This window comes from Gallinula chloropus, assembly GCF_964237585.1.
Source record: "Gallinula chloropus genome assembly, chromosome: 7".
Classification (NCBI taxonomy): domain Eukaryota; kingdom Metazoa; phylum Chordata; class Aves; order Gruiformes; family Rallidae; genus Gallinula; species Gallinula chloropus.
Window position 1 is genome coordinate 13,931,235 of NC_140092.1, and position 9,392 is coordinate 13,940,626.

Here is a 9,392-nt window from a genome sequence, read left to right on the forward strand (position 1 = left end):
ACAACATTGTGAGCACTGCTGGGCCACTAGCATTTTCACTCTGATATGGGCATTTGGACTTGCTCCAAGTGGGTTGGGAAATTCTTCTGGCAGCTCAGCCAACAATGCTAGCACAAACAGCAGAGAAGCAGGAGCCAGAGTATGAAAACTAAAAGACTTATAATTATGGTCAAAGCCCTTTCACAGCCAAGGACCACAAGTCTTCTCTCACTTAAGCAGGCAAAAAAGCTGCATCACTTCAAAGGGTGGCAGGATCTAATAGGAACCTGGTAGGTTACAGGTATGTTGAGGTGCATCAGTTCAGCATGATAATTTATCAAGGAAATACAGGCAATGACATAGATGCTTTCTTCGGTTCCATTAAGGCTTGTCAGTGTCAAGTCCAAGTCTCAGAGGACAAGAACCCACACACTAAAGCCCCCCTCTGTTCCCCACCTTCCTTTTCCTGGCCAGTCCCCAATATGTGAGGGAGGATATTTCAGGCTTTGAGGCTGATGTCAGCCATCAAAACTGAATTCCCCAAAGGAGCTCAAGAAGTCCAAGTAAGATTTTTTTAAAGCTTTTTATTTATTCCTATGCAGGTGGCTTAACATTTCTTCTGGGCAAAACACTTGCAAAGAAGCTAATTATGCACATCCAGCCATGAACCAAAAAAGCCATCCAGCTATTTCAGAATTCATTTACTGATATGTGATACAGAATGCTATTGCCAAACTCCAGCTGTCAGCATTTGGTCATCCTTTTGTTAAAATGATGACATTTTTCTGAAAGAAATCTCTTAGAATATGAAAGCTAATTAAGAGAAAATGGCAATGACACAGAACATTGTCCAAGAATAATACTCTCTTTCTGCTAAGTAAATGCTTCATCTTCACTTTAACGTTTATTTCTCGTGTAGGAGGCTGTGACAATGGTTTAGGACAACAAAGTTATTCTTATTGCACTGAATGACTAATGGCTATTTAATCATTTTGTTTGACATATATTAATGGGAAAGGGTGAGCTATCCTCTGTAAAATTACTAGCGCATTGTATTTCAGTCCGTTTACAGAGCAAATGGGGAGCCCTCTCCTGTGGTCTTCAAGAACTCTCATTGACTTCAGCAGGATTTTCCATAGTAATGGTAAGCACAAGAGCTAGGAGCTAGCTCCTACACAAATTTGCTTACTCTCCTGCTTTTGGTCGTTGTTTCTGGCACTACAGGCTGCCTGTGTTGACATTCCTCTGTCCATTCCCCAGCAACAATTGCCAATATCCTAACTTCAGCACCCCTGCAGCTGAGCTCTAGGGGTGATGCACTACTGCTAGAAGCACCACATATTGAATGTGAAACCCCTGCTGAGAGCACTTCTGCACCAGCACCAAGAGGACAATCATGCTGTGCCATGCTACAGGCTTCTGTTGCAATGTTCTGGCAGCGCCGACTCTGAACGAGTGACTACACATGAAACGGGCTGGCCATACAGGGAGCAGACTTGTGCAGAGAGGCAAGAATAAAGGGTACTCTCTGCAGATGGAAAACAACAAAGGTGAGCATCTTGAACCAGTATCTCCATGGGAGTAGAACAGGCACAAGGATTTTGCTGTCGGTTACCCCACCCAAGCAATGTTTTGCACTTAACTTTTGGGATTCATAATACAAAACTAATCATTTGCTTTAAAAGACTAAGTATGAGAAAATAATATGTTCCTGTAACAAACTATGTAACCTACCCATGAAACGTCTCTGCTCTTGTTCCAAGACTTATGAATCGAGATTATAATCAATATGTTCAAATATACTGGAGCAACTTGAGAGCTCGAGGCGGATCCAACCTGAAAGCTCCCCCAGTGAGGCTCAGGACTCAAACTCATGAGCAAATTGCTGTGGTGTAACGTTGCCACTGCAGGGCAGCTGAGCTGTAGCAGCGGTCTCAGCACACGCTCTTGGCCCATGGGAACTGTGAGCGAATGTCACTTGGCTCAGTCTGTAAGAGAGATGTTCAGCTGAGACACTCCAGGGCTGCCTGGAGCTAACCATGAGCACCCAGGTGGGTACTGCAGCTCAGGTGGCCTGCAGCAGCTCAGTCATATGAAGTCAGTTTTTTTGGAGGGTCGGTCACTTAGAAATATTCACATTTCATCTCCCTGCAAAAATAAACAAAAAACCCCTCTCTTTTCACTCTTTCATAAAAAATGTACAATTTCAAAACAAATAAAAGTTTTTCCATTGTACTGAGCCAGCAAGTGCAGCCCTAAACCATGAGCTATAAAATTCTGAGACTCATTTATTAAGCTTACCTTTGTTTAGATTATAAAATACCTTACTAAATCCTCAAAACTGTAAAAATACACTATTCCTTAATGTTACTCCAATCACATATAAACACAAAATTATACTGAACTTCTTTGGAATATTTTATTTTTTTTCTCCAGGGATGACATATGTTTCTAATAACTTGCCACTGAGCAAACAGATTTAGCAGGGTAGCAGCATGCTGAGAAAGATAGCAGGATTTTCAGTTTTCAGATGAAAGCAGCTCTATTCCCTGGCAGCCCTACTCCTAACCCCTTTAGGCCAGATCAAATTTTATCTGAAGCTAGCTGGTGCCTGTCTTTGACTTCAATGGAAGTTGAATCAGGTTTTCTACATACCTGCAGTAAACAATTTGAAGCTTATCAATTAGAATACTTTTCATCAGTACTTATACCAGAGGGAATCTGTACCAATTAACAGGATTTCTGGGCTTGGTTATTTACATATGTTTAGTTAAAAGACGACCCAGTTTTTACCAGAGAACAACATTCATCTAATTCATCACTCACAGACTAATTTAGATTATCAAAAGGAAAGCACTATGCAAAATATCCAAGTCTCCCTTGCACCTACAAACAACAGATTTTAAAATCTATTACATTAATTTGCACAAGGAAAATCTACAGAATGATTTCACAAGATCAGGATTAGTTTGCAACACACATCTCACCTTCAGCTCCACAGTTTTCCTGCAGAACAGAAGGTATTTTGCATCTTTAGACACATCTGTTCTACATACCAACTTGAAATGGAAGCAGCTGACAATCTCTGTGGCTCAAGAAAAGTCCATGTACAAGACTATTTCTACATTCCAGAGACCTTTCTGATAAAAGCTTTATCTAGTACTTTCCAACAGGAGTGCTCAATGACAGGTGTCATCTAATCAGCCTCACCTAGATATGAAAGTGATGAGCCCTGAATGACACCATAACCACTCGCTCAGGAATTCTTGTTAAACTAAGGCCACTGAAGCTTTGTTTCAAATTTGATTTAGTCCAACTATTTGAAAAGCTAACCCCAACTTTTCTTCATATCACCATGTAATTTCATTCACACTGATGTTTTTTTCCTAAACTACCTTTTAATGTATGAAAACTGACATAAACTATTTCATCAAGTTCTCTATAAAATACTGCTTTACTCAAATTAAAGCTTTTATGATTGACTAGTGGTAAATATATAATATACATGGGAACAGATGAACAAAAAAGATCAAAGTTCTATTACTTGAGGTCTGTATTTGACAAAGATTCAACAAATAAAGCACTGCGGCTCTTTAAATCATGCAAATAGTTGGTGCTACGTTTTTGTAGAGCTTTTCTGTTCTTTCTGATAAGAATCTTTTCTTTCCTAGGAGAGCTCAGTGCTTTGGATCTGACATTTGTCTAGCAGTTTTATAAAGTAAGAATGAAACTATATTTAGCTCCAGAAAGCCATGGTTTTAAATGTATGCAAAGCTGCAAAAGAATCAGAACTAATCTTAATAAGGAAAACTTTTATCAAGTGTAATTCTATCTGTTTTCACCCAAATGGGAGTAATTTGTTCCATTACCTGTAAAAATTCCAGCCAGACACTTTGACTAAAGCCTCTGAAGCATATTTGTTCAATTAATAACCATGCAAATGTACAACCACTCAGTCATGTCAGGGGCTGCTCCCCACACATCTTTAAATCTTTCATGAAAAGCTGTATCAATCATCACTAAGGGACCTTTTTCTTGCCTCAGCCAATACCATGGAACAGGTGATGGGATGAAAAGAGGAGGAAAATACCATACTTCTCCACTGTCCTGCTACTAAAGTCCAACAGACACACAACTAGCACAGACTGATCCTTCTCACACCCCTGACTGCACTCCATCATGAGGAACTGAAGAGTCTGTTTTCAGACGAGGCTCCTCGGGAGCCGGGGAAGCTAGCTATTGGTGAGTCAGGGCATACAAGGTGAAGGAGCTATTCTGGGAAAAGAATTCCTTTTTTTTTTAAAAAAAAAAAAGCAAAAAAAAACCCTGCACAAGGACTGCAACATTTGGCTGTGTGGTATAACCTTACACAATTTTAATAGCTTCCACTGAACTTAGAGAGGAACTGGGAGCACTTCGATCTTCCAAGTAGCACTCAGTGTCTTGCAGAAACGGATGCCTCGTTAACAACTAGGTAGATCTTTATGTATTAATAAGCTGAATCTATACCCTAAGAAGTTAAAGCAGTAAGTGTGTTTAACATCAAGTTTAATAGCATGTATTTAAATGCATGTATACAAAGCACGTATGAATAGCATGTGTACAAAGCAGGCTCACAGGCTCTCTGATTTGCTTCCCAAGCAGAATATGGGCAGATGACATCAATTTTTCTGTGTATAAACGCATCTGCCAAAATATTTTTGTATTTGTTGTGATGACTAATCTGAAAAGCATTCAAAACATAAGAGTGAGAATGTGATACTTAGTATTGTCAGGGCACTGTACACCTTCTCCATTCATGCACGAAGAGAAAGAGGACCCAGCTACTTTCCTTGCACTGGTCCTCATGATGTTGTTAAGCCCACTTCTATGGGCTACGACAAACGAGCAGAGACAAAATTTGTCTTTAAGAAAGCACATCAAGTACCTAAAATAACAAGCAGGGAAAATTCTGAAACACGAACATAGACCTTGTTTTATTACGCATCTGTTATGCAAATAACATTCACACATCACTAATTCTGAAGTCTAAATATATGAAAGGAGAAAATGAGAAGTTAGTAACAAAACAAGAAGTTGGATAGAAACTAACTTTCTCTAAAACCAAATACCAGACTTTTGGAGCAGGCACAATAGCTACTAAGTGATTAAAACCATAATGCATCTTGAAATGTTTTTTCTGTAGGCCACTTCTTTAACAAGAACAAGGGGAGAACATGAACTGCAGAATGTTGCCCATGTAACTGGGCCGTGCACTTTGGCCTTAACAGACTTGACTGTGGTTTGGGCATGATGCTGAAAACATATCACAATGTGCCCAGTATAAGGAATTTCACAGGACCATGTTCATTATATTTCTGTAGTCAGGGAAGTAACAGCCAGCTAGGCTAAAATAAGACCCACCCAGAACTAGAGAATGGCTGCTACCCAGTTCTAAAGGAGACCCACCTGGCTCATGGCCCTGGGTGGGTCAGGGACAGCCCTGCTTGCCAGAGAAGCACACACATGGGACATTGCTTTCTCAAATTATCAATAACACATCCAGAATAGCTTTGCACTTGCTTAGCACCTTACACAAAATGATCTTAAGCCACTTAAAATGCAGAATTTCCTACAGCTCTGGTTAGGCAAACATTGCAAATTTCACATTTTACAAAATGGGGCAAAAAGAACGGAAGAGGTTGGACTTGCCTACCTCAGTGGCAGGAGAAGGAACAGTGCTCAGGACTGAGCCAACTAATGTACTGCTAACATTACAATCACCTTTGTTTGCCAACTGCTTCTACTATTTCAAGTGACACTGTCAGTGACAGGGTCACTTTTTAAAATCAATGATCAACAACAATAACTTCTTTCATCTTAAGGGATGGAAGGAATTATCAAAGATTTACTCTCACTGAATATACAAAGAAATTAAGATTGAGGGGGGTTTTCTTTTGCTTTTTTGCATGTCTGCTTTTGGAAAATAACAGAAATGAGTAAAGGTACATAGCATTCTAATAGCTAAGCATGTGAAGACTTTTAAGATGTAACCCACTGATGCTCACTGCAGATATGTACCTTTCCCAGTAGGGACACTAATAACATAAACATAATCTATTAAGACCAAAAAAGCTAGATATTCTCACCTCTAGAAACTGGAGATGGTTTTCACGAGTTACTTATATGCACAGGTGTGGGTGTTCAGCCAGTTTACAACATGAACAGTCCCTACACCAAGAAATCTACAATCTCAGAGACAGTCCTGAAGGCTGACTAGACAAACAGGTGTTTGCCAGGCAACAAAAGTTTTTGATGTGGGTCACGCAGCACGTTCAGGTCAAAGCGCTGGTTAGCTGGGCCCGGGAACTGCCATGGGAGGCAGTGGCCAAGCTGCAGGGTATCTGGGGAACCTGGCACAGTGGCAACTACAGAGGAATGTCCATGGACGTATCTTCTTGTCTCCAAGGCCAGTATACCCCTTCCCCACTGTAATCCACGACAAATCACATCTTGGAGTGCACACCTGAAGAGGCTGCTGGAGGAACCCTATCTTTAATAAATTAATGGCAGCGTGACACTGCCCTTTCCCTCAGACTATCTTCCACAAGACACTGTTCAATTGCTCCCACTTGAGTTGCACACGTTTTTCAAAGAGCAGGGAGCAGCCTGGGAGCACATACCCTGGTGTCAGCACACCACTTCCAGCTACTTTAAAGAGAGGAAACTAAACCTCTTTGGCTCGAAGCATCAGATCGAGATCCTTAACAAAAAATCAGCAACCAACACACGAGTGCCACTTCGCACTAAAGCCCCCAACAATCAGAAAAGCCCCGATCAGACCTGCGGCAAAGACGAGGGGACGTTCCCCTGGTTTGGAAAAGGAAAGTGCTGGCTAATAACGAGCGGCACGGCTCTGGCTCTCCCCATGTTTACCTTCCCGGGAACGGGGCGCAGCGGCGGGCGGCGGGGACGAGTCTGTGCTTCAACAGGCTTGAAGTTACCCCCGCAGCTCACTCCGGGGGCTCTCCAGGCTCCGCGGCCACCTCCCCCCCGCCCCGGCCGCACCGCGCCCGGCGAACGGAGGGACGGACGGGGGGTGTCCGCGAGAAGCCGCCCGGTTCTTCCTGGCCGCGGTCGGCCCGCGCCCACCCCTTCCCCGCCGCGGCAACCCCCCCCCCCCGCCCCCGACCGCGGCGCCCCCACCCCGCTCACCGTGCTCTGGCCGCCGGCGCGGAGGACTGCGGCGGGCTGCGCGGCTGGGGCGGGGGCAAGGCGGCCGGGCTGGCAGAAGCGGCCCCGCGGCTCGGCCCCGCTGCTTCGGGCCGGCTCACACGTCAGCCGCGCCACGAGACCCGGATCTGCCGGCTCCCGGCGGCGAGCCCGGGGCGGGGCCGCGCGGCTCCCGCCCCCCGCGCACGCCCCTCCGCGGGGCGGCCACCACCCCGGCACGGGAACCGGCCGTTCGGCGCCCGGGCTCCTGGCCGAGCAGGGAGAGCCGCGTCTCGGCCTCCGCTCCCCGACGGAGGTCAGGCTTGGGTGCTCCGCGGGGCGGAGGACAGGCGGCCGCGGTGGGCCGGCGTGCAGGGCGGTGTCGTTCTCAAGCAAGGCATCGACCTTAAAAAAGCCCCGGTAAGTCAGCGCTGAGAAGGCGCAAGGAAAGTCGCGCTCCTGGAGCCAGGTGTGCCGGTGGGTCTGCCGTAGCCCCCGCTGTCGGGGCTCTGCATTCCAGTCAGAGATACGGCCATGTCAGTTGCTTGGCCCCCAGCCATCACCTCTGAGGTAAGAGGGAATTTACCGTGCAGCTTCTCACCTAGAACTCTAAAGCCCGTTTAGGAGCTCGTGACTCACAAGGCTTCCCTGCAATTAAAGCATCCATCAAAATGTGCTTTTAGCTGCTGTGGAATTAAGTCAGAAAGGAAAATTTCATGCCATGGCTTCTCACGTCAGCAGCTGGGTTTCCCTGTGCCTAGCTGAGGAGCTGGGATGTCATGTCCCCATATGGAACAAGGGGCCTCATCCTGTGCTGGGGACAGCGATGCCACGCCATAATGTAATGGGCATTACACAGGGCAGAAAATCTCATCCCCCGATATTTCCAAACACAAAGCTATCCCAGACAATGGTGTCAGAGAGTGGTCGTAAGCAGAATGATCAACTGTAGCTGCATCCTTCCTTCCACCTCTGCCTCATCTGTCCTCCTCATGTTTCATTAGGGAACAAGCCATCCTAGAAGCAAGCAGAGACAGCTTCCCAACACCACTAAGCAGCCTTGCCTATCTGTCTCCCACACCTAGCACACAGGGCTTAGTCATTGTTCCAGAAAATGGATCTGAGCTCCTGAAATCTCCAAAACAGATGCAGTTCATCACTGGTCCTGGCTCAAACAAGAAAGCAGGGCAGTGGCAACCACACAGCAGTGGAAAGGAAGGTTCCTCCCATCAAGCTGAGGCAGGAACACCGAACTCCAAGCAGCCTGCTCATGCTAGAAGGATGGCAAGCAGACTTGGAGCAACTGTTGCAGTTGGAAAAAGAGCCTCATAGTGATTGCTCATTGGAGCACTGAATTTGTACAATCTTAAAACTGGAAGGGCAAAACTAAGTGATCTAGATGATGCTTTGTCAGGAATAGTATGAACCTGCAATGAGTCTGTAAAGGAGAGGCAGGACCTGTCAGGCATGATGATGGAGTGATCTGCAAGAAAGCAGTATGCAGTGATGGCACTTCCAGCTAAAGCTGTGATGTCTTCCTCTCTTACACTGAATCAAATGCAGCCTCCTCAAAAGTTGGCGCATCACATCTTTCAGGCTCATTTCTCACACTACCCCATCCAGGAGCTTGCATCATGTCTGGTACTCTCTTGAAATTTTCCTTTGATGAGGTGTGCAAACAGCACTATCTGGCTGGCCAGCGAGCCCTCCAGGTGAGATGCACACACTCACACCAAGCAGCATCCCCTCACTACTCTTGTTTTCACCCCACCCCCACCATGTTTTTACTGCAAAGTTTCTGTAAATAGTTTTACAGAACTGGTCTCAGTAAAGAGCTGAGCTATTTCTTCAGTATTGTATTCTGCATGATTTGCACTGCCTTTCTGACAGCAAAACACTAAGTATTTTCCTGATACATATATGTTTCCATTGGCATTCTTGGAAATATGGGAAGCCGATGGGCCTACTGAAGGATGGATTCATGAAAGGGTGATCCTCATGGATGAAACTTGCTTATTCCTTTCAAATAAGCAAATACATACATACATATATATATATTATATCAGCAGAAAGTAGCTAGGTATTCTGCATAAAACATGCTGCCAGAGCATCCCTCAGAATTTGGCCCTCCTGGTTCCCACGGGCAAATGAACAAGTCATAGCAGGCATGGATTCTATCTCAGCTTCCCACTTCAGGCTTCAGCCATCTGCTCCCCCTTACA

General features: G+C 45.1%; 1 protein-coding gene across 1 annotated transcript in view; it reads right to left on the reverse strand.

The window, feature by feature from the left end:
- SMIM14 (small integral membrane protein 14) overlaps window positions 1–7,303 on the reverse strand; it is a 42,686-nt gene extending 35,383 nt beyond the window's left edge. Inside the window, exon 1 of the mRNA XM_084266790.1 lies at window positions 7,174–7,303. The gene's annotated coding sequence lies outside the window, so the exon portion shown is untranslated. The remainder of the gene's footprint in view (window positions 1–7,173) is intronic.
- Between the last annotated feature and the right edge of the window lie 2,089 nt (window positions 7,304–9,392).